General features: G+C 36.0%; 1 long non-coding RNA gene and 1 pseudogene across 2 annotated transcripts in view; one reads left to right on the top strand and one right to left on the bottom strand.

Moving 5' to 3' along the window:
* Nucleotides 1–917: 917 nt before the first annotated feature.
* LOC150007364 (lebercilin-like) lies at nucleotides 918–24,365 on the top strand (annotated as a pseudogene). Its single transcript, XR_016512023.1, has 7 exons — nucleotides 918–1,128; nucleotides 5,325–5,848; nucleotides 14,795–14,932; nucleotides 15,886–15,982; nucleotides 16,689–16,828; nucleotides 20,713–20,845; nucleotides 23,302–24,365. The product of XR_016512023.1 is annotated as a lebercilin-like (transcript).
* Nucleotides 3,098–25,766, bottom strand: part of LOC150007362 (uncharacterized) — a 122,209-nt gene continuing 99,540 nt past the window's right edge. The window contains exons 2-3 of the long non-coding RNA XR_016512024.1: nucleotides 14,108–14,306; nucleotides 3,098–3,240 (exon numbers count right to left, since the gene is read on the bottom strand). This is a non-coding gene — a long non-coding RNA (uncharacterized LOC150007362). The remainder of the gene's footprint in view (nucleotides 3,241–14,107; nucleotides 14,307–25,766) is intronic.

Below are 25,766 nucleotides of genomic sequence, written 5' to 3'. Positions count from 1 at the left end.
GCCAACAACCCAGGCATGTTCCCTGACTGGGAATCGAACCACTAACCCTTTGATTCCCTGGCCGGTGTTCAGTCCACTGAGCCACACTAGCCAGGGCTGAGGTTGAATGTTTTTATGTGCCTATTATTTGTATTGCCTGCTACAGGTCTTAACATATAAATATTTCGCCATTTAATTTTTGGCCTCCTATTTTTCTTATGGGGTGGAATGGGTTATTTATGTGTTAAGGATGGTAACCATTTTCCTGTTGTGTTGCAAGTGTTTTTCATCAAGTGTTTTAATTTGATTAACATTTACATACTTTAGTTTTACATTTTTATGTAGTCAATCTTAGATCTATTTTTCCTTGTTCTTATTAGCAGGCTGGTTCTTTACCAGCCCACCACACTGACCCCCCCCACCCCCACAAAAAAAAACACTGGTTATTTGATCATTATTCACCTGTTAAAAATCAGCTTTTGTATTTATTATAAATCTTAATATTCAAGGGGGTCAAATACAGTTAACATTTATTCAGAAGCAGTTATATGTCAGGTACTGTACATGTTCTCTTTCTTAACTATGAGAGACTTTTTCCAAATATTGTAAATAACTTAAAATATAGACAAATTAAATTATAGCCTCTTTTTAAAATTGTAAGTAGTATATTATTTAGCTTTTAGTATCTTTCATTGTAATTAACTGTAGAAATCTATTTCATGAAATATGATGAGTTTCCTTCTCCCTTCCCTAACTGTAGAGGAAAAAAGTATTTCTTCTGCTTGTTAATGTGAATTGTGGAGTACAGAGATATAGAGAAAACAAATTGAAGAGATATAAATATTTTCACGAGGATCTAAAGACTCTAGAAAGTGTTCCTCAGACTTCTCATGGATTTTTCTGGAAGAAAGAATCTGTGAAATTATGTGAATAGATTTATTTTCAAAACCATGGGGGAAAGAGAAAGAAGTCCAGATACTGACCAAGAACGTAAGACAGGCGAACACCATTACTGTTACTATTCATCTGATTTTGGAACTACACCACAGTCTTCTGGCCAGTCATCACTGGTCAGTCTTTCCACACCTATGAGTATCAAGGGAAAACATCCTAAAAGACAAATTTCAAATAGCCAAGTGCATCACCAAGGTAAGCATTCTTTAAGAGAATCCAGTAGACCTAGAAGACTCCTTTTGATTACTTAGGAAAGCTTGTATGAAGCAAACTCTGTTATTCTTATGTATATTAATATAAGCATGGAACAGCTTAATTTACATTTTAAATAGAATATATATTTTTTAATTTAAGTGTTGCTCATGGTGTTGTGCATTAGCCTTTGTTATATTCAAAGTCATTCTGTATACAAAAGAAAGAACCGTAATTAAGGCTCAGCATTTTGTTTTCTTCCTACATAAATGCTTGTTTTGGAGTTTTATCAGTACTGTAAAGGTAAAAACATATCAAAATGTTTGTACCTTAATTTGTCTTCATTTTTAAGAAGTAGTGAAAAGTATTGCTATAAAATGGTTAAGGGGCAATTCTTTTTCACTGAGTAAAATTAATTCCCCTAGTAATGCAGTGTTTACTGCAAAAGTTCAAATTAACCCTAGAAATAGAATTTGGGACTTGAGATCACCAGTCTGTTTTCTATTTAACTGTATTATAATGGATGCAAGATTAGTAATTAGAAATAATTTTTCTGGTTAAAGTGTTACTAGGGTGGAACTGGTACTAATACACATTTGACTACGTAATATTCTAGAAATCTCTGCATCTTAAATCCCCGGTGAAGAAAACCCCAGTGTGTACTTAGTAATAAAATGTGTGAGTACCACAAGTACACCATAGAAAATGAGCTAAGTTAAATGAAGTGGTTATAGTGTGCATTAATAAATGCGGCACAGCTGTAACAGCAGTAGCTTGGAATGGTGGGAGTGGACATTGCAAGGCATGGAGTGGTGAAATTGAAATCTGGAAAGGAAAACAGGGGCCAGATCATGAAACAACAGCTTGAATCCTATGCTAATACATTGATCGTTACTGTGGGGGAATAGTTAAGTCATTGATAAGATTTAAGTAGGGGTATAATTAAAATTGCCTATATAGATTTTTACTTTGCAAAGTAATATTTGCTTTCTAAAAAACCTACAAGAATATGTTTCTTTTGAAAACAGCCCTTTCATGGATCCCTGATCTCACTTCTCAGAGATGCTCATATTTTTATCAATTGGGTGCTAGTCTGCCAGTCTGCCAGTCCTTCCTTCACTCTCTTCCTCCCTTTTCCTTTTTTTTTTTTTGGACAGTGCAGTGCTGCAGGATTTTGGCCTCTTCCTCCAAGTCTGTCTCAGTGTGAGCCTCTTGTTTTGATTTTGTGGTTAAGAGCATAATCTGATATTAAACTTTTGCTCTATATAGTTAAAAACAAACAGACTTTAGGATTAAATATTGGAAAATGCTTATTTATTCCCAATAAGTAACTTAAATACTTAGGGATTTATTGGTAGGAATTCTTTGATTTTTTTCATTCCTTCCCCAGGGCAGTTTCAGAGTCCACACAATTAAGGAGTCAGAACTTTTTAAGCCTTATCTTATTTGAAAAGATCACTGAGAAAAAGCTGTGAAAAAATGCTAACATCACCTATAAGAATTTCAATTATGGTCTTCAATCTGACGTACAGTTTTCTGCTTTGCATTGTCTTCCGAATTAGAATCTATGGTAACTTGTCTATCCTAGATCAAGCAACAGGACCGAATTAACACCTTTCCTTAAACACTAAGTTAAAGTCCCTTGGTTTATGCTTCAATCACCAGTGTAGACTAAACTAAGGAAAGAACAAACGTGATTAAAACAGTATCTTGAACACTTGAATTCACAGATTTGCGTGGTTGGTAGCAATTCTTTCTCCTTTTTATTTCAGCACATTTTATTATTTTAAAAAATAAAATTGTGTTCCATCACAAGTTATGTATATGACAAAATTTAACAGTAGTTTAATAATTATGCATGTTTGTATATTACACATTTATTCTACTTGTTTTATCAGTAAAATAAACATCTTAAGTTTTTGGTAGCTACATAGTTTATCTTTACAACATTTTTTAAATGTCATATTTTATTTTTAATTCTTGAAGTAAGAAAAAGAGGCATTATTTTCTCATTCTTGTTTTTGGTGGTGACTTAAGGAGCAGATGAATAATAATATCCATGGCAGTCAGTCATATTTCTTCTCACCCTATTAGCACTACATTTCGTCTTGATAGCTTTAAAATTAAAGTAAAAAAAGGTTGATGAAAACTGGTAAAAATTTTTGAGTTCAAATTAAGCATACTTTTATTAGTTTGTAGTCATACAAACAGAATATGCTGAAAGTAAATGTTCAGATTTTTAGGATGTCAAGAAGTTGGTTGTGATAGCCTTTTCTGTCTGACTGAAAATTTTTATCCTGATTCTTACATAGGCTTCAACTTTTAAATAAACAAATTTCTGCTGAGAGAAAATTTTGTTTGTAGAGCGATGTAACTTTTTACATAAAATTCAGAGATTTGGAATGATTAACATTTATCTCTCTGTATAATCATTTTATGTATAAAGTTTCTGTCATTCCAAGAGCTGAGTATATACTCCATAATATCATACAAATACCCAAACTCTGTTAATTCAGTTTGTTGGAAAAGAAAGAAAATTGAAATGATGAACTGTCCGATTTAAAAATACAATGCAAGTCACAGTGGAAATACAATGCAAGTCACAAATGCAAGCCACACATACAATTTTATATTATTTAGTAACCACATTTTAAAAACAGGTGAACTAAATTTTAATATACTTTATTTAACCTAACTTACCCAAAATGTCACTAAATATAGTTTATATAAAACCTTGTGTTTGAAATACTCTGCATTCATCTTGAAGACAGAAGTGTTTGAATTCCAATGTGCATTTCACAGCTGTGGCGTATCTGTTTGTACTACCTATACTTCAGATTTCTCAGTAGCTGTGTGGGGCTAACATTGGATAGTATAATTTTGAAGTTGCAAGTAGGTTTTTTCTCATTTATTTTTATTACCATTTCCTTTGATGTATTCAAGCATTATTAGAGCTGAAATTCCAAATCAGTATACATTCAAAACACTTTCTTTACAATCTGTCTTTTTAAATGAAGCTTTATGTTCAATTGCAAATGATACCTGCTAATCTTTGCTTGTTTACATAATGGAATTAGGGTATTCATCGCAGGTGAGGTAAGTAGGGAAAGGCTGGATTTTCTAGTTTTTCTTTTCTTTTTTTTCCTTTATTACTTTGGAATGCAGTTCCTTCTTGGAAAAAAAAAAATGCAGTTACCTTGGAGCTTAAAGTTCATTATTCTGAAGTGTGGCCGGTGTCCAGAAGCATTTTTTTAAAAGGCAGGTGTTCTGTATATGGAGGCCTAAGTTTAATGAGCTTTTAGTAAAAATAATAACATTCCAGAATTTTGTGAAATGTTGAAATGTAATAAGTACACTTTAAGGATTTCATATGCTTATATTTTTAGGATGTAGTGTTTAGTTTTTATCTTGTCCTCAAATTATGTCAGATATTTTTGAAATGAACATCACACTAAAGAAAGCCCCCGAGAAAGCATTTAGAATTACATTGGTACTGCTGAAGTTCTTATTACTGACACAGAATATTTATGGAGAATTTTGTTTTACAAGTATACTTGATTTAATCTTCAGAACAGTATAATTATGTAGGTGGTGGTATCCTCATTCCATGGTCGGAAAAATGGACCTGGAAAGGTTTAGTTGAATTGCCCAAGGAGTTATTTAGTGGTAAATCTGAATCCCAAACCCAAATTTTCTGACTATACATGTTGTCATCCTATTTCACCAAATAAAGAAAAAGAGTTCTAATTAACTTAGAGAAAACTTACACTTCCACATTTCAAATGATGATCTTGGCCAAATATCTTGGCACAAATTACTTGAATATCACAGTATTTTGTCTATTGTTCATTAGGCACTATGCTAATTTTGATGAAGCCCAGGTTTGAATTCTGACTTGTCATCTTACTGTAAAGTTAAATATGGTAAATCCTAATATAAAATAATTCCCTATAAACTATTGTGGTATAATTTTGATGGATCAGAATATTCTTGAACTTTCAGAAAAGATTCCAAACCTTTCTTAATAAAAACATTATATTAAGAGCTCTAAGTAAAATCTGATATTTAACTAAATATTGTAAAATCATATTTTAAGGAACAAAATAACTAAAGAATGATACGTATCCACCTGCTAGGATGAAAAGTAGTGCTACATTTGGTACAGCTTTCACTTCACATTATTATTGTTTCTTTTTTAGCCCCTAGGAAACCAAGTCCTAAGGGCCCACCAAACAGAAAAGGAGTGGGATTTTGCTCTCAGAGCCTCAGTAGGGAACCACCTCGGAAAGGTACTGATCTTGGTACAGAACAGGTTCTTTCTGCAAGACTGCTAAAAATCAATAAATTGCGGAATGAAATAATTGAAGTCCGGGTCAAATTAACTGAGGCGCTAAAAGAAAATAAAACTTTGAAAAGGCTTCAATACAGACTTGAGAAAACCCTGAATAAATTTGAATATACAGGAGATGAAGTCTCACAACTTATTGCTCGTCATAATAATGAGATTACAGCACTCAAAGAACTCTTAAGAAGAGCTCAAGTGAAAGAACAGGCGACTGAGAAAAGGTTGAAAGAAACAGAAGATGAACTGTGTAGGACAAAATGTTCCCTACAGAAATTCAAAAAGACCTCTGAGGCTAGACACCTACCTGAACGAGATGATTTGGCAAAGAAAGTAGTTGCAGCAGAGTTAAAATTAGCCAACAGTGAAAAAAGAATCAAGGTAAAATTTCTACAGCTTCTAATTGTGCTGTCTTGTATTTTTCATTGGGCGTTTAATGTGCTCTAGTAAGGTAGCTTATTGAAGTTCATGATTTGCTTGGAAACGAAGACTTTTTTTTTAGAATTATTTTCCTCAGAGATTAGGAAAAATTAAACATTGTATTTTTAAGAGAAAGATGCAAAAGACTGTATACATTAAGGGCCAGAAGTTAATGGATGAATGTTTAATTCTGTGGATCATCGTTATTTGGGGGAAATACACTGTTTATGTGATTGTTTCTCTAAATTGAAAATACTGTATAACAGCTACAGTGTTTGAAACTGCCATTTTGGGACTATTGTATAGGAAATGCCACATGAGCAATACTTTGTTTTTATTTTTTTGAACATTTCTGGAAAACATCTTTTGGAGCAGGTGTGCCCTTACTCCCCCAAATGAAAACTGATATGAGAGGTGGGTGGAAGAATGTTGAGTTACTAGTCTGAAAATACTGCAGATGTTTTTTAAACGTTTGTTTTTTTTTTTCTTGAAAGAGGAAAAGGTACTACTACCCCATAACTGTTACACAGGGAACTTATATTAGAAATTACCTGCTATATATGTGTATCAAACGGAAGACCTGGGTTAAGGCTAGAATTGCTAATAATTGGCATGTAGTTTGGAAAGCAAAGGTAAGGAAAAACCATGGGAATAAAGTTTGCTGAGAGCTCTCTGAGCAAAGGGAAGTCATAACTATAAATAAATTAGCTTTTTGTAATATATTAGGTGTTTTTAATACAGTCATACTTCGGTTCTTGTTGGCTTCAGAATTTGTCAAACACTGTACTTGTCACATTTTGATGAGAAAAAAATGTTCCGGCACTCTGCTCTTGGCTCAGGATGTTGCACTTGCTAGAACTTGTATGAGTCACAGCGCCGCCCCACAAGAGAAAATGCTTCACCATTGGTTACTCCTCGTTTTTGGCACTTATCACGAGTTCTGGAACGAATTAACAACGAGTACCGAGGTACCTACTGTACATGGCTGAGAGCTTTTCTCATAAATGGAAGTGAGATTTTGTCAGATGCCTTTTCTGCATCTATGATTCTGCACATATGATTATGTGATTTTTAAACTTCATTTTGTTTATGTGGTGTATCATGTTAATTGATTTGAGGATATAGAACCAACCTTGCATCCCAGAAATAAATCTCACTTAATCTAGGTGTATGATATTTTTAATGTATTGCTGAAATTGGTTTGCTAATATACTTTTGAGGATATTTGCCCCATCTATGTTTATCAGGGATATTGGCCTCCAATTTTTTTTTTTAGTAGGGTCTTTGTCCGGTTTTGGAACAGGTTAATGCTGGCCCTGTGAAATAAGTTTGAGAGCCTTCCATCCTCTTCAGTGTTTTGGAATAGTTTGAGAAGGATAGGTACTAATTTTTTTTCTTTGAATCTTTGGTAGAATTCTCTTGGGAAGCCAGCTGACCCAGGGCTTTTGTTTGTTGGGAGTTTTTTGATTACTGATTTGATTTTGGTAGTAGTTATCTGTCTGTTCACATTGTCTGTTTCTTCCTGATTCAGCCGTGGAACATTGTGTGTTTCTAGGAATTTATCCATTTCATCCCGGTGGTAAAATTTACTGGTACGTAATTGTTCCCTATTATTTCATTACAGTCCTTTGTATTTCTTTGATGTCAGTTGTCACTTCTGTTTCATTTCTGATTTTATTTATTTGGACCCTTTCTCATTTTTTCTTGATGAGTCTGGCTAAAGATGTGTGACTTTTGTTTATCTTTCGAAAGAGCCAGTACTTGGTTTTTATTGATATTTTCTTCTTCTTTTCCATCTTCTTCTCCTTCTTTCTTCTTTTTCTTTTTTCTATTCTGTTATTCCCAATCTGATCTTTATTATTTTTTCTTCTATTCACTTTGGGCTGTGTTTGTTCTTTTTCTAATTCCTTTAAGTTTAAGGTTAGATTGTCTATTTGAGATTTTTCTTGTTACTTGAGGTAGGCATGTATTACTGTATATTGCCTTTTAAGAACTATTTTTTTACTGTGTCCTCTACATTTTGGGCCATTATGTTTATATTTTCATTTGTGTCAGGTATATTTTGATTTCTTCCTTGATCTCATTATTAACCCATTCGTTGTTTAGTAACATGTTATTCAGTCTCCAAGTGTTTGTGTGTTTTCAGTTTTCTCCTTGTACTTGATTTCTAGTTTTCTGCCATTTTGATTGGAGAAGACTTCTGATATGATTTAAATCTTCTTAAATATTGACACTTGTTTGTGGCCTATCATGTGGTCTATCCTGGAAAATGTTTCATTTACACTAGAAAAAAATGTATTGTTCTGCTGCTTTGGGCTGAAATCCTCCCAAAATATTATTAAGTGTCTGTGTCACTTAAAATATCAATTAAATGTGTGTGTCATTTAAGACTACATTTTTCTTTTTTTTAAAGTATATTTTAAAGTATATTTTACAATAGTTCCAATTTTTTCCCCTTTGCTCCCCTCCGCCCAGCACCCCCCTCCCCCAGCAATCCCTCCCCCAAGTCCATGCCCAAGGGTCGTACATACAAGCTCTCCCACTTCACCCTTTCATATATTCTTCTTCTTCTTCTTTTTTTAAAAAACAGTTAATTATTTTAGCAATAAAAAATAACAATCCCTCCCTCTCAGACTTAAAACCCTTTTTAATCTTATAAAGGACAATGGGCGAAGGTCTCAAGCTCCTCTAGCTGCTTCAAGCTGGACATGGTCATTGTCCAACCTACCCTTGGGTCCAGAAATCCCTAATAAGAGTGGGGGTGTGGAGTGTAGGGTGGCCTTCCCACATGGGGAAGGATCATGCAGATTCCAGGTCAGTTGGCTATCCCCAGACAACGGTGTGCTTGGTTTAACAGGCTGGCATTCTTGTTGTATTCTGGGGGCAACAGATTTGGCAACAGGGTTAAAAGACATCATTCAGTCCGTAACCACTAGATGACAAAAGGCAGGAAATAATTTTTCAACGTCCCACATTAGGGTAAAAAAGGACTTCCTTGGAGGAAGGTGTGCCAGACACATCTCACCTGTCCAAAACTTTTTTGCCCACTAAGTTTGGGCTGAGGGAAATATTTTAGGTTTCCCCACTCTCAGACATCTGGGCTCTTTCGTCCAAGCCATTAAAATAGAAAAGAGAAACCAGTTTTAAAGTGAAGCCCACAGACCACCCCATATTTCGCCAACCGAGCCACTTAGTTCAAGACAACTTTTTATCTTGTTGATTTTCTGTTCAAATGATCTCCATATTGATCTCCATGGGGTGTTGAAGTCCCCTACTATGACTGCATTACTGTTGATCTCTCCTATTATATCTGTCAATATTTGCTTTATGCATTTAGATGTTCCTATGTTGGGTGTGTAGATGTTTACAAGAGTTACATCCTCTTGTTGGATGGATCCCTTTATGAAATGCCCTTTTATCTGTTTTAACAGCCCTTGTTTTAAAGTCTATTTTGTCTGAAAGAAGTATTGCTACACCAGCTTTTTTAAAGATGTCTATTTGCATGACATGTCTATTTCCATCCTTTTATTTTCAGTCTCTGTGTGTCTTTCAATCTGAAGTGGGACCCTTGTAGGAAGTATAAGTACAGGTCTTGTTTTTTGATCCATTCAGCCACTCTATATGTTTGGATTGGAGCATTTAATCCATTGACATTTAAAGTAATTTGTGCCAGGTACCATTTTGTTAATTGTTTCCTGGTTATTTTTGTAATTCTTCTCTGTTCCTTTCTTATCTCTTGTTCTCTTCTCTTGTATGTTGATGACTTTCTGTCGTGTTGGTCTGGATTCCTTCTATTTATTTCTTGTATATCTCCTGTAGACTTTGGTTTGTGGTTACCATGTGCTTCACAGATTCCAAGCTATGTTTATATCTGTGCATTTTAAGGTGATTATTGCTTAAATTCCAGCACATTCTGAAATCACTACATTATTTTACTCACCTCCTCCATGTTTGTGTTTTCATTATTTTTTACTTTTGTGTGTTTCTTAATTTATTGTTATAATTACACATGATCTTCCTACTTTGCCTCTTAACCTTTGTACTATATAATGGGTTAATCTACTGCTTATTAAGTGTTTGTCCTTGCCAGTGAAAAATTTTTTCTTTCCTCTATTTTCTTATATGTTTCATCATTTCTACTTAAAGAAGTTCCTTTAACTTTTCTTGTAATACTGGTTTAGTGGTAATGAAAACCTTAACCTTTTTCTTGTCTGGGAAACTCTTTATCTACTTTTGGATTCTAATTCATAGCCTTGCTAGGTAGAGTAATCTTGGTTGTGTCAGTACCTTCTGATCTGCAAAGTTTGGGTTGAGAATTTGCTGATAGTCTAATGGGAAGCTCCATTGTAACTAACTGCTTTTCTCTAGCTACTTTTAATAGTCTCACTTTGGCATTTTATTTATGATATGTTGAATGTAGGCCTCTTTGGGTTCATCTTGTTTGGGACTCTCTGAGCTCCTTGGACTTGTATGTCTATTTTCTTATCCAGGTTTAGGGATGTTTTCGGTCATTATGTCTTCTGATAGGTTTTGAATTCCTATTCTCTCTTCTTCTGGTCCTCCTATAATTCAAATTTTCGTGCACTTGATGTTATCCCAGAGGTACCTTAAACTGTCTTTATTTTTTCAGTTGTTTTTCTTTTTGCTGTTCCAATTGGGTGTCTCCCTCCACCTTGTTACAGATTCCTGGTTCAGTCCTCCTCTTCATTTAATTTGCTGTTGATTCCCTCCCGTATATCCCATTTCATTTATTGTATTCTATATTTCTTTTTTAAGATTTCATTTATTTATTTTAGAGAGAGGGTAAAGGGAGGAAGAAAGAGAGGGAGAGAAACATTGATGTGAGAGAGACACATCAGTTGGTTGCCTCTCATATGTACCCCAACTGGGGACCGAATCCACATCCAGGCATGTACCCTAATTGGGAATCAAACCAATGACCTTTTGCTTTTTGGACAGTGCCCAACCAACTGAGCTGCACTGGTCAGGGTGTATTCTTCATTTCTGTTATTTTTCCCCTATGGTTTCTATCTCTTTGTTGAAGTTCTCACTGAGTACATCTATCCTTTCTCTAAGTTAATGGAGCATCCTTATAATCAGTGTTTTAAAGTCTGTATCTGGTAGATTGTTTTTCTCTTTCTAGAGCTTTGTCCTGCTCTTTCATTTCTTCATCTCCCCATTTTGGCTGCTTCCCTTTGTTTCTGCTACATATCACAGATATTTACTTTTTCCTTCCTTGTTCTAACTTTGGGATTAACTTGTCTTTGGTTCATTGGAGTGTAAAGCTAAGTTGTTTATTTGAAGTTTTTCTGGTTTCTTTGTTCGTTTACTGCTATAAATTTTTCTTTCAGAAGTGCTTTGGTTGCATGCCACAAGATTTGCGTGTTGTATATCCGTTTTTATTTGCTTAGAAGTTTTTTTTTTGTTGTTTGTTTAACTCGGGCACCCCTATGATTTGGATGTTGGTATGTTTAAAGCTTAGTCTCAGAGGTTCCTAATCCTGTCCTCCTTTTTTTCAGTTCTTTCTGTTCTGGGTGAGTGTTTATTTCTTCCTTTTGTTCCAGTTGTGGATTTGAATCCTGGCTTCCTTCCCATCGCTGTTGGTTCCCTGTATATTTGTCTTTATTCCATTTTCTATAACCTTTACTTCTTCCTTTATTTGATGACAATACTCAATCATTTCTGAGCATACTATCACCATCATTTTGAACTCTGCATGTGTTAGTTTTCTATCTTCATTTTGTTTAGTTCTTTTTCTGGAGTTTTGTTCTGTTCTTTCATTGGGCCATATTTCTTTGCCTCCTCAATTTGGCCGCCTCCCTGTGCTTGTTTCTGTGCATTGGGTAAGGCTGCTTTGACACCATGTCTTGGTAGTATGACCTAACGTAATAGGTGTCCTGTAGGGTCCAGTGGCACAGCCTCCCCTGGTTGAGCCCTGGCTGCTGTTGCAGATCAATGGGAGGGATTTACCCAGACCAGTCAGCTGCAGGGACTGGCTGTGACCACCGACCACCAACCTCCGCCTTCTGTGGAGGATCAGCTGTGCAGGGACAGGGTACTGATGCTCTGGCATGCTCTGTAGCTGTCCACTGGGTGCGCTGGCCCTGGGGTTTTCCGGGTGATTCAGGTCAAGGTTATCCGCTACCTGCATTTGGCCAGGGGCACCCTTCCTGAGCTATAAAGCAATCTGAGATGGCTGTTGCTTGTGCTGGGCTTGGAGATTTCCAGGTGAAGCCAAGCTGTGTATCTAAACTGGCAGCTGGTATTGCCCTGCCTTGAGCTCAGAGAGGCCAACTGTTGCTTGTTGGATGGGATTTAGGAAGTTGTGAAGCCAAGACCAGCCATTTATATGAACAAGCAGCTTGGGCGGGCCTGTAAATTGGGTGGGGTGGAGTCTCTGGGGAGCTCCAAGGCGGGTCAAACAGTGGTAGCCAGGTTGATGGAGTCTCAGATATGCCAGCAGTTTGCCAGCTCCATCTTAATGGATGTGGTTTCTTTAATTCCATAGTTGTCAAACTTCCACCTAGCTTGTTTTTTTTACAGTTCTGGGTGATGGTTCTGTATTTTAGTTGTAATTTTGATGTCTGCCTACACTGCCATCTTGACCAGATTCACCAATTATTTTTATTCACCATCAAATGTTCCATCTTTTTATCCTCCCCCTTATATTTCTGATGTCACAAATTATCTTTCATGCTGTGATTTTGTTACCAAGTTGTAGTTATAGTTATTTTTAATGTTCTTTCCCTTTAAACTTCATGCTATAATTGTTTAACATACTGTTCTTAAAAAATGTTATAGTTTTTCAATTTTGACTATCGCCTTACAGTTTTGTGTACTTTTTGTTTGTTTGTTTGTCATGTCAAGTTGAAGAGCTTCTTTCAACAGTTCTTGTAAGGCAGGTCTAGTTATGGTGAACCCCTCAGCTTTTGTTTGCAAAAACCTTATTTCCTTTTCATATCTGAAGGGTAGCTTTGCTGCTGGAGTATTCTTGGCTGGCAATTTTAGTCTTTCAATACTTTGAATATGTTCTTCCCCTCTCTCCTGGCTTATAGAGTTTCTGCTGAGTATTCTACGATAGCCTAATGTTGTTCCTTTGTGAGTTCCTAAGGTGTTCTTTCCCACTCCGTTGCCTTTGAAATATGTTCTTTGCCATTGACTTTTACTTGGTCTTTTTTTTGTGTTGAGATAATGTAGTGTTTTTATTAGCTTCATGGACTTGAATGTACAGTTTCTCTCTCAGGTTTGAGAATTTCTCAACTCTCACGTATTTAAGTCTCTGCTCCCTTTTTCCTCTCCTCCTTTTGCTTTACCCATTAATCTAATGTTGGCTCTCTGAATGCAGTCTGACAGTTCTTGTAGGTTTCTTCACTTGTAAAAGATCTTAGTTCTCCTGTTCCACATGAATCATTCCTAAATTCCTATCCTTATGCTAGCATATTTTTTCATCTGATCTCTTCTCTTTCCAGTTTTTTGTAAAGCATTCTTCATAATTGCACAATCTTTATAAAGTACTCCTTTTACCATTAATTTTGTTCTGAAGCCATTGTATTGCCTTTGAGTTTTCTTTATCTTGTTAGATTTCTTTTTAACAACTATTTTGAATTCTTTATCAGTGAGATCACTATGTCCTATATTTTGGGGTGTGATTGTTAGGAAATTGTCATTTTCTTTTTGTGGTATTATGTTACCATATTTTTTTTTATTGTTTCTGATGAAAAGTCCCTCTGCTGCTGCATTTGAAGTAGTGAATACCTTTGTTCACTTTGATTCTAACGGTTTAGCAGGTTCATAATTAGGAGGCTTTCTTTTGTTTTTCTAGAAGGTGGCTCTATAGCACACATTTTGCTTTCTCTTACCTCACCAGTCAAGTTGGGAGCTCATGCATTAAAAAAAACAACAACAACAACAAAAAACACTGGAGGAGAAAAAGATATGGTGGTAGTATAGTGAGGGGAGGTGTGTGCAGCTTTGGGTGTTGCCCATGTTGGGGGATCCTCCAGTGGATCTTTTGTCAATATCCTGGGGTGCACAGAAGGAAACATATCCCTTCATCTCTCTTTGTCTGCCTTCTTCCATTTCTTTTCCTCCACCTGTGACTGTGGTCTCTTTCAGAGAGAGCAACAGGTTCCTCCAGCCTCAGCATGCATAGCAGGGCTGACCTTCCACTCACTGCCTTCACCCTCCACATCCTCTGCCAGAAAGGTCATGCCGACCTACCTGTGGTGCCACTGTCGCTCTCCTGGTTCTGCAGCCTTCTCTGAGATGCAGTCCACCTACTTTTGGGTGTACAGATGGATGGATCTCTTGAGTATCTTGTGCTGTGCAGAAGGGCACTTTTGTTCATTATGGATGTCCAATTAGTTGTAAATCAGAGGAGAGGAAAAAAGAATGACTCACGCCACTGTGATGTTTTCACCTAAAAGAAAATATTTTAACATAAATTATTTCTTAAACTTCATGGAACATGTTGAAGACCATGGAGATGCCTATTCTTTTTATTTAGAAATATTTTACAAGGTAATCTCTGCACTTTGAATAGTGCTGTGTAATTTTACACAGCTATCTTCATATCTGTTTGCCCAAACAATGATTCTCAAAAGCCCGTGTTTTTTATCACGGTCTTTAGTTGTCTTTTGCTCCCAACTTAAATGACTATCCATATATGGCATGCCTCAGACATATGCTTAAGAAATTATAAATCATCGAGAAAAACAAAGAAAGAAATATAGCCTAGTACTAAATTGTCAGTCTGTTTCACAGTTTATTTTATTTAGAAACCTAATCCCAGCCTGGTTTGTATGTCTTGTACAGTGCTTCTAAAAAATCATTTTGATGCTAAGTGAAATATTTTGCTGTTTGATTATTTTTAAGTACAATTTTTATGTGTTTGCACACATATCATAGAAAGTAATGAAAAACCTTGAACTGAGTGAAAACAGTTTCCAACGGCAATTACTTGCTGAAAGGAAAAGGGCGTCTGATGCTCATGATGAAAATAAAGTTCTTCAAAACAAGCTGGACCAACTACGTCATAAACTACAGGTGAGCACTTTACTTTAAATTGCATTATTTCTCTCTATAACATATATTAGATGAAAACTCAATATTTTTACAACACTGTTACCTTTCATATTTATAAGCGGGACAGTATCATTTACAAAATTCTAACACCATATTTAGCACTTATCAGGAAAAGGTTTGTTGATATAATCACTATAACACATATCAAAAATAAAACATTGAATACACTAAGAGGAATTATATAACTGAAATAATTTTTTAAATTCTGAAAATAAATTATATGGGAACTGGAGTTTTTCTCTTACATGGTTGAATAATCCAAATAATCCAGTCTTCTTCCTCAGATAACTCCATAATTAATTAATTTTAAAGTTATTGTAAATAATGCCTTTAATTTTCAAAGTATTTAGAGGAAGCATTCAAATTAGTTAGTTTTGTTAAAGCAGCTGTTCTTAATTCTCTTCTGAGATCATTTATGGTTTGAAATTTTGTGCGAAATTTAGTGTTTATGCATTATCTTGCATAGAATTTTTACTTTTTAAATCAAATTCTCAGAGAAAGTTGTAGCCCCAAAATGGTCAAGAACATTTGTGTTTGTTTTTAAAGGTTTAATTTTTAACTCATTAATAATTTATAACTAACATTTGAGAGATGCTAACTAATTTTTTGTTTTTTTGCTAAAACTGTAAGACAATACTAGCTATCAGGAAGGAGTGAGTAGAAAATGACTATTGCCTTATTTCCTCTCACTTTTTTGACTGCGAGTGTATATTGGACTTGGTCGGGAGAGTCATTGCTCTACCCAGTCCTAAATATCCTAGAGATATTCCTTTCTATAGTTAGATAAATACAAAGGGAAGCTGAAGTAGGCATATTCCAATGTGGTAAGTAAAATACCAATTGACAAGGGAAGGATTTCTGTTCGTTTTTAAACTGAGTGTCTGTGTTCTTAATTGTACTGGGTTTGTTTTCAGGAAAAGGAGAGAGAACTGGACACAAAAAACATATATTCTAATCGTCTACCAAAGTGTTCTCCAAAGAAAGAAAAAGAACATGTTTCAAGAAAAAATGGTATAGTAGCTATTATTGTTGAAAAACATGTGGTAGCTATTACTAGCAACAAAATACATTCTGAAATAAAAGGAAGGCAAAGGGGAAAGAACTACATTGAAATAAATTTAATTTTCCTTTAAACTATTGACTAATTTAATATTAAATAGTTTTCAGAAATTCTTCCAACATTCTCAAGTTTTTACCCTGAGTTCATAGAAGTTATATTTTACGTAATTTCTAAAAAGTTTTCTTTATAAGCCCACACCAAACTAGAGATTATAGTATAATGAACCTTTATTTACATATCGGCTAGCTTTAACAGTTAATACATTTTGCTAATCTTATTTTAGCTATTTTAAAAAATATTTTCCCGAGTATTGTAAAGCAAAATCCAGATCTTTTATTTCACTCATAAATACTTTGGTATTGCTATGCATATCTTTATCTTTTTTTAAACAAAAGTATAACTTCACTCTTCTGTAAATTACAAAAGTTTAAAAACATAAACTTTGTAAAAGCTTAATAGGATTTACCAGTCAGAATTGTCATCAAATTACATAATTGCCAGTAAATCCTAGAAACGAAAACTAATGTGAGTAGTCATGGAGCTGAGCAAAACGTGCATTACCTCATTTATATGGTGAATATTTATACCAGCTGAATTCCATATATTTTAGCAATATTAACTACAATTAGAAAAATTATTTTATAATTTCCATGGTAGCTGCATGCCAATGTGATTTTACATACCAGTGTACAAAAGGAGTACAAACCAGTGAAGACTCCAAGCTGGAAGAGCTTCCTAGTACACCCGAAAGAGTTACGTATTATGAAAAGAAATGGGAACCCAAACATCTTTCTTTGGTGAGTTTAGCAATATGATTAGGTACCAAAGTCTAGGTTTGACGTTTTTTCCAAAATACAATAGCAAAGATTTTAAAATTTCAGCAGTGACACTAATGCTATATCTATAAATATGCAACTAGCCTTTCAAAGAGACAGATAACAATTTGTATGTTTTTATTAAATTCCTTTGGATTGACCTTAGTTCACATTGCATCTTTCAAATGCTTTATTAAGCGTGTTTGTACCTTCTGGGTTGAAGGTAGAAGGGAAGAAAATTTTATTTTCTAAGTTTCTCACCTTGTATGTACCTAGATAGTCTCTAAAAACCCTCCTTGCTTTTAAGTTTAAAAGCAAATTAGAGTAGTTTTCAAATGATTTGTTAGAATTTGACTACATTTAACTGGGGGGAGAATTTTACAAGTTAGCTGAATGCTGAGCAAAGTAATTGCAGTGGAATCTGACTTCATACCATTCGAATTAAAGTGCATACAGTGGGTCTGTGTTGGACCTTCACTTAAGAAGACTTGTATTCTCACTACTGGAACGCCCTTTTCTCTACGAGATTTTCTCTTTAGTGTTTAAAATCCAAAAGAAACACGTACTAGAGAGCCATCATACTTACTTCATCATAATTCTGTATTTTCGTGCCTTGTAAGTTTCCCCATGACTCTGAGGTCTCCTGTTGTGTAAAAGAAAGGATGAACTGATTTGGTTCCTGTGCGTACTCTAGTTTTTTGTTTATTAATTTTGTTTTAATTTAAACAACTTAGTTGTATATGATGTATTTCTTCCTATATTTACACTCTCATGGAGACTAGATATAATGTTAATTAGTCTTTTTGAAAGGATAAAATGTGAACTAATAAAATAATTCCTTTTTTTAAAGTTTATTTTATTGATTATGTTATTACAGTAGTCCCAATTTTATTCCCTTTGCTCCCCTCTGCGCAGTACCCCCCTTCCCTCTAGCAATCCCACCCTCTTTAGTTCATGTCCATGGGTTGTGCATATAAGTTCTTTGGCTTCATCCTTTCCTATATTATTCTTAACTTGCACCTGTCTGTTTTGTACCAACAAATTATGCTTCTTAATCCCTGCACCATTTCCACATTTCTCCCCTTCCCCTCTCCCAGCTGATAACCCTCCAAATGATCCCCATACCTGTGATTCTGTTCCTATTCTGGTTTGCTTAGTTGGATTTTGTTTTTATTTTTTAGATTCAGTAGTTGATGCTGTAACTTGTCATTTTAACGTTCATAGTTTTGACCTTCTTTTTCGTACGTAAGTCCCTTTAACATTAAATATAATAATGACTTGGTGATGATGAACTCCTTTAGCTTTACCTTGTCTGGGAAGCACTTCATCTGTCCTTCCATTCTAAACGATAGCTTTGCTGGATAGAGTAATCTTGGTTGTAGGTCCTTGCTTTTCATCACCTTGAATACTTCTTGCTAGTCCCTTCTTGCCTGCAAAGTTTCTTTTGAGAAATCAGCTGACAGTCTTATAGGCACCCCTTTGTAGGTAACTCTCTGCTTTTCTCTTGCTACTTTTAAGACTCTCCCTTTATATTGAACCTTTGGCTTTTTAATTATGATGTGTCTTGGTGTGGGCTTTCTTGAGTCTAGCCTGTTTGGGACTCTCTGTGCTTCCTGGACTTATATATCTATTTCCTTTGCCAAATTTGGTAAGTTTTCCTTCATTATTTTTTCACTTAAGCTTTCACTTTCTTGCTGTTCCTCTTCTCCTTCTGGCACCCCTATGATTTTGATGTTGGTATGTTTAAAGTTGTCCCAGAGGTTCCTAAGCCTCTCGTTTTTTTCAATTCTTGTTTCCTCATTCTGCACTGGTTGACTGTTTTTTTTCTTCCTCCTCCTTATGTTCCAAATCATTGATTTGAACCCTGGTTTCCTTCCCTTCGCCATTGGTTTTGTGTGGATTTTCCTTTGTTTCATTTAGCATAGCCTTCACTTCTTCCTTTATGGGTCTGCCATAATTAAGCATATCTGTAAAGCCTATGACCATCTTTCTCACCAGTGTTTTGAACTCCAAGTCTGTTAGGTTGGCTATCTCCTTGTTGCTTAGTTCTCCCACTGGAACCTTGATCCATTCCCTCTTTGTGGCCATACTTCTCTGTTTCCTCATCTTGACAGGCTCCTGTGTTTGTTTGTTTCTGTCTCTTAGGTAGAACTGTCACTCCTGTTACATTGTAAGGGGCGGAGCCTTAGGGATTCGTCAGTACAGGGCGACCCATTTCACCACGTTGTGGCGCTGTATGTGGGGGAGGGTTCCGAGAGGGAACAATGCCACTTGCTCAGCACTCGTCCCTTTTCCAGGAACTTCTCCCACTTCTGTATGGGACTGGCACCTCTCTAGTTGTTTCCCTGGCTGTTGTTCCCACGGTCGGTGGGTCTGCGGACGTTTTAGGACCGTGGGGCCCTTTAAACAAGCGGACTCTGCTGAGAGACCAGCTGTTTCTTCCTCTGCCCCAACCTTCACTGGTTTGCACAGTCAAAAGCAATGAGGCTTTATTTTTCCCCGGCGCTAAAATTGTGAGCTGTGCAGTCTGTCTAAGCCTCCATCTTGGCTGGAATTCCCCAAAGTAATTCTTTTAAGGTGATAAAAATATTTGGTATTTATAAGTTTCAATAGGAGGCAGCTTGATATCGAGAAAAGAGTATAGCCTTAGGATTAGCATTGCTTTTTAAATTCTGGTTCTGACATTTTCGTTGTGTGACTTCTTGGAGCTTCAATTTCCCCAGTTTATTAAATGGGGGTGTGTTACCTTTTAGGTTTGTGGGAATAAGTAATCATTAAGTTTATGAAGTTCTTAGGACTGATCATGACATTTTATAGAGCCTCAAGAATGTGTTAAAGTGCAGGCTAAGTTGCTATTGGAAAGAGACTCAGAATACAATGGCTCAAGAAAAATACAAGTTTCTTTCTCTTATAATAGACTGAAGGTCAAAGGGTAGTCCAGAAGAGGCAGAAAGTGTTGTTTCATGGTACTCATCCTCTGTCTTATTGCTCTTCCCTCCTAATCTCTGTGCTTGGAACTGGCTCACTACCCTTATGAGAAGGAGAAATGAGGAGGTGAAGGGCAAGCAGTCTTTGCTTTTACAAATGTGATCAGAAATTATATACATACTTCCATTCATACCCTATTAGTCTTGTCTAGCTGCAAGGGAGGCAGTCAATATAGTCTCCAGTTGAGCAGCCCTACGCTCTGCTAAAATTCAAGGTATTTGTAACTAAAAGGAAGAAGGGGAAGATGGATACTAGGGAACAGTGCTCTACTACACAAGTCTACTAATAATAGATATTTTACTTTCATTAGGAAAAATTATACACGTGAAAGAAACCATATGAAACAAGGAATTTCAGGTTATATTTTTTACTTGATTTAAATATTACAGAATTAATTAATTGAAGGCTTTTGGCCTAAAGGTGTAGGTGAGACTCATATCCTAGTATAAATGAAAAGATTCCATGTAATTTTCTCTGCCTGTGTTTTAGTTTAATGCCATCTCATTTGGCCCTTATAGTTGGTTAATAGCGTTTCCAGTTAACCGAATTAATCAGATTTTGTTGTGAAATGTACAAAGCAAGAATACTTCTGAAACTTCTAATTTTATGTAGGGTATTGACTTTATTTCTATTATATTGGTTTTAATATAGCTTAGAAATGCTTCTTTAAAAGTTTAAATAAAGTAAATAAACGTGTGCTTTTGAAGCATCTTTCAAAGGGTGGTAACTTCTGATTTATTAATTTATTAGCTGAAAATTTGCTTTAATTTCTAACTTAGTTGGTATCATGCTTAATGGGAGATAAATCTGTAATATTTAAGTAGCTTCTTTTCCTTTTCTTCATGTGAACTTGCATTTTTTAAAAAACCATGTAATAGGACCTGAAATCCGAAGAGAGAAATGAACATGAAGAGACAGGGATTCTAAACCCAGTTGTGCAAAGAGAAGAAAAATTTGTTAAAGGTCAAGGAATCCATGTTTTAAAACAAGAGGCTGAGAAGCTGGAGTATGGTAAGAGTTTGTTTAAGCATGTGATGAGTCAGCATCCCTTGGGAAAGAAAGGGTTAACGTCCCCTAATGCCTTCCAGGTGAAGAATGACTTGGATATACAGAACAAGAAAAGGTTGATACAGTGTTAAGGGAAGGTTCTATCAGGAATCACAAGCATTTGAATGAAGTTACTAAAGAAAGCAAAAAAAATGAAGAGTGTATTTCAGTTGCAGTTTGGGTTAGGGAATAACGACAAAGCTACCTTCAGAAAATTCAGACAAAGGGAAAAGAAATTCTTTGTGTATTAACTAAAGCATAATGAAGATATAGCTGAAGTATAGCTGTTTTTATTGGCTTGACTTTGAAACTCTCTAGTGTGTAGAGTAGCCCAAGAGTTAAAATCAGTGAATTATGAGGTCCCGAATATATTCCTATAATTTTTCTTTGGTTTTAATTTGTAAAGTAAATCTTTAATGTGTTCAACCATTAGTGTGGAAGTTCAGTGAACAAACTCACATGATTTCAGATACTGGAAATGAAGTTCAGGAATAAATTTATTTCCATCTGGATAAAATGTCTTAAAGGTATAGGTGAGACCAAGCCTTTGAATGTATTCTGTTAATTATATAGTAGATGCTTACAGAGAAAATTTTTTCCCTTTAAAGTTAATGGAACATAAAATCATGACTTAATTGTTACGTAAATTAATGTATGTATATTTGTGTGTATTTAAAACAATGTAACAGTTGAATGGAAGCTATATTTACATCACTGTTGGCTAATGCACAAAGGGAGATGCTTTCTCATGTTAAACTACAGAGTAGAAAATCGGGTGTTACGTTCAATTCTGTCTAGGTTCCAGGAAAAGGAATAAAGTATAGACTGTCACTTTCCTTGTCCTTTTTGACTGACTTTTTTCCCCCTGGAGTCTATATGGAATGATCTGACATCAGTGAGAATGTATGCCATTTACTACAATTACATAGTGTTCTTCTATTTTTTAATATTTTAAATGTTTTTATTTGGAAATAATATCAAAATTAGAGCAAAGCAGCAATAATAGCCAAAGAACTGTTTAAGATTAAGTTGTATACCTCATGCCCATACCCTAAAATATTTCCATGTCTATTTCTCCAAAATAAGGACATTCTCTTACATTGTGTCGTTGCGGTATGGTAGTCTACCTCAGGAAATTTGACTTTGCTACAACCCATTTCTCTAATTGGCTGCCTATACTAGTTTTGTCAGCTGACACAGTATTGTCCATTATAGCATTTTCTTATCTGGAATAGCTTCTTCGCCTTAAAAAAAATATTGTGAGATCTACATTACTGATGAATACAGACCCTTTTTGTTTATTAATAGAGTGTTCCTCGCTTGAGATTTATCTGAAGTGTTCTCTTAGATTCAGGTTAATGCATCTGTTGGCATACTGCATAAGTGATGTGTCTTTCTAAGGGTATGACATCAGTGTTACAGAGCGAAAGGGGCTTCTTTCATGTGGCGCCTTGGTGTAAAACCCAACAAGTAGTATTGAGGAAAACAGGTTTTTATTTACAATATTCCAACCTGGGGAGGAGTGTGAGCACTTCAGCTCAGAGCCCTGTTCTCCCACAGGACCCAGCATTTCCCTTGCTCCCTAAAAGGCTAGAAGCCAAAAACATGCCCAGAAGTTCCCCATCCCTTATCTGTCAGCTGTCTCCTTTAGGAACTGGGGTACGATGTCACCAGCCTCCATATAACAGTCCAGGAAAACATGTGCCATGTTGCATTGGATCACGCATGGTTCTCCCTTTGCCCTTTCAAAGCCCCATGGACATCCTAGCTAAAACGTCTGCCGCCTAATTTTAAATCCCTGACTGCAGTGGGCACGGTAACCAGTTCTAACCATTCACAGTTCCTTGTACAGGCTCTGTGTGCTCTCTGTACCATTCCCTGGTCCAAAAACCCCTCCCATCTTCTTGGGGCCTTGGAAGTATCAAAGCCATTTATGTAAGAAAGACACTAGCTACTAGTCACTAGCTACAGGCATGTGGAGGCATCTTAAAAGCTGTTTCCTTTTCCCCATCCCCCAATCCTCAGGCTCTGGAGATTTTTGGACACCCCCACTCTAACGTCAGGAGTTTCAATTTACTTTTAAGTTTTTTAAAAAAGTATTTTCTCCATCCATCCCACCTCCCTTTATTCAGTGTGCAGCACTATAATATAAAGTATAAGAAATGGGCAGAGAACCTTCTTCCCCACCCCTTTATTTGAAGAACAGAATTTTTCTTTAAATGTGAATTGTGAAGCTTAAACACAATACACATTGATTAAGCAAATTCTTTTTGAATCCAGAATATCAAGTATAGAAATGAAATTCATGGTGTCCCTTTTCACTATACTATTAATACCCAAATTAAATAAAGACTGTTGTTTTGAGAGTTGAGGTTTCCTGTTTAAAAATATTGACTGCTGTAAAATTTCATTTTATACAGACTGGGAAAGAGAAGAACTTGCTAAAAATCAAAAAGACAAGACAGTTTCCAAGCCAGCATTGGGAACTGGAAGATACCAAGCAAAACTGTACCAAATTCAAGAAGAGGAAGAAGAAAGACTGAAGAGAGAATGGCTACTTGCTAAACTGAATGGAATCAACAGAGAACTCCAAGATTCTCAGAATCTAAAATGTCCTCCTCTACCATTGCTACCAGATTTGCAATCTGAACTGTCCTCCCTGCAGAAAAGCCCCAAAACATACATGTTCTCTGAATCCTCAGAGAGATTATTCAATAGCCATCATTTGCAAGACATCAGGCTTTTAACCTCAGATGGAGACGGCCAGAGTCCAGGAAATAGCAGAAGCCCAGTCTCTCCAAATCAGCTTGTATTTGGCAGCTATGTGCCTTCATTTGCAAAAACATCAGGGAAGTCAAATAGTATAGAAAAACTCAGTAAGGACAGTGTAGATTTAACTACAAGAAAAGAGAAAAAAGCTAATCTGATGGAACAGCTCTTTGGTGCCAGTCACAGCAGCACCGTTTCCTCTAAAAGAAGTGACCAGAGCTCTCTGGCTGTGGGCAAAGGAGACTTTGACCCTTTAAGTTTCCCCCCTGGGGACAAAAGCAGCAGGAGTAGAGAACATAATGAAGATGACTTTTTTCCTCAGCGAAGGAAGAAGTTTTAATCCAAGCAGACAAAGATTAAAAACCACAAAGCGTAAACCAAGACAAATTATTAAATTTAAACCTAAAATTAAGTTATAGACTTAGAAGCACCATGGTGTAAAGTATTCAATTGGAGATTAAAATGTACAGAACAGATTTTTCTTAATGAACAAACCTTAGAGTAATTTTTTTCTAAATGTCAAGTTAAATTTTTTATTTGTACTCAGAACTCTTACTAATAAAAGTTAAAAACACACTGTGACTCTTTGCTTCAATGATGCCTTAGGTCATGGGAATGTCGTGGGAAAAGGACCTGCAGAGTTAATTTTTATTTCATTATTCACCTTCTTTTTCTGTCCAGTATTTTTAGCTAAAGTAGATGAATTTGCCTTAGATCTCATTAGACAGTATGCTAGTCTTATCAGATAATTATAGTTTTAATTAATCCTCTCACCCCTAATAGCTGTCATACTGGCATATATTGCTCATAATATTAAAAAAGGTGGGGGTGAAGAGAATTACATTGAATCATAAACTTATTTTATGGCTGACTTGCTGGGGTTTTTTTTAACCTTCTTCATCTCATATTCAGACATACTAAACTGCTGGTATCCCTTGCTGGGTGTTAATTGGGTACCTGCCTGATAAAAAAGGAAAGGGAAATGCGTATTAGGGAAACTATATGGACTTTTAGGATTAAAAAAGGTACCATATATTGTCAAGAAAGAACCTGCCTTTAAAGCTTTTTCCTTCCTACACAATAAACACCCTTTTCACAGTAAAGTCTCCATTATATCCTTTGGAAGTGCTCTCCTTTTAGTAAAGAGTATGCATTCATTCATTATCCTGGGGGACACGATTTTCATTGAGTTAGATATGCGCTTGTTTTTGACTTAACTTTTGGCATCTGAATCCAAAAATGACCCCAGTTTTTATCTATCACATCAACTTATTTTTTTTTAATTCTATTACATTTATTAAATAGTGGGTTTCCACCACACATGGCTTTTTAAAAAATCCAGGCAGGTGGAAAACCAGAGAGGATGACACATTTGGAGCTCCCTTCTTCCCAATACACAAGTATTTACATTTCAGCAATTGGACAATCCTGGCTCAGAAGAAGGCAGCAAGAATCCAAAAAAGGTGGAGGAGGAGACCCCAGGATAACAAACAGCAAGACTTATCCCCCACCCCACCCCCGCAAAAAAACCCATCCACCCCATCCTAGTGTACTCTGGTGGTGTCCATCTCCCATTCCTTCCCAAATCTTGGAAGTAGGGTTTCTCTTCACCAGAATAAGAGCACTTGGAATAACAGAGTAGGGTCCCTTCACCAAAAACAAACAAACAAAAATTAAAAAAATAAAAAGCCCTGAGATAACAATAGGGCGTCACCTCCCCCAGAATAAGCATCCCTGGGCTGAGTGAGGTAGGCAAGCAGTTTGACCTAATGTGGAACCCTAGGCTAGAGTAGAGTCCCTTTACTAAAGCAAGAACTGCTGGGGTATTGAAAGGAAAGCACCCTTGCCCAAGTTAGAGCATTTGAAGTTAGTGTGATGGTAGCAGGCAGAAGGTGCCAGTGTAAGGGTTGTAACACATCAGAATAAGACTCTGGGGCTCAGAATGAAATTAACTTCAACCAAATAAACATCCTTAGCCAAACGAGAAGCAAGGAAGTCTTCCCTCCAGAATAAAAACCGTAAATTCTGTCAGGAAGGCTCCTTATCAGGACTGGGATAGGGACTGGGCAAACTTGGCTTATGTTTTCTGAGCCCAGGTCCCCAATCTCTGACCCTA

This window comes from Furipterus horrens, unplaced genomic scaffold (genome assembly GCF_987537825.1).
Source record: "Furipterus horrens unplaced genomic scaffold, mFurHor1.1.pri manual_scaffold_6, whole genome shotgun sequence".
NCBI lineage: Eukaryota > Metazoa > Chordata > Mammalia > Chiroptera > Furipteridae > Furipterus > Furipterus horrens.
Note: the sequence above shows the minus strand (reverse complement) of the source record. Positions and strands in the feature narration are given on the sequence as shown.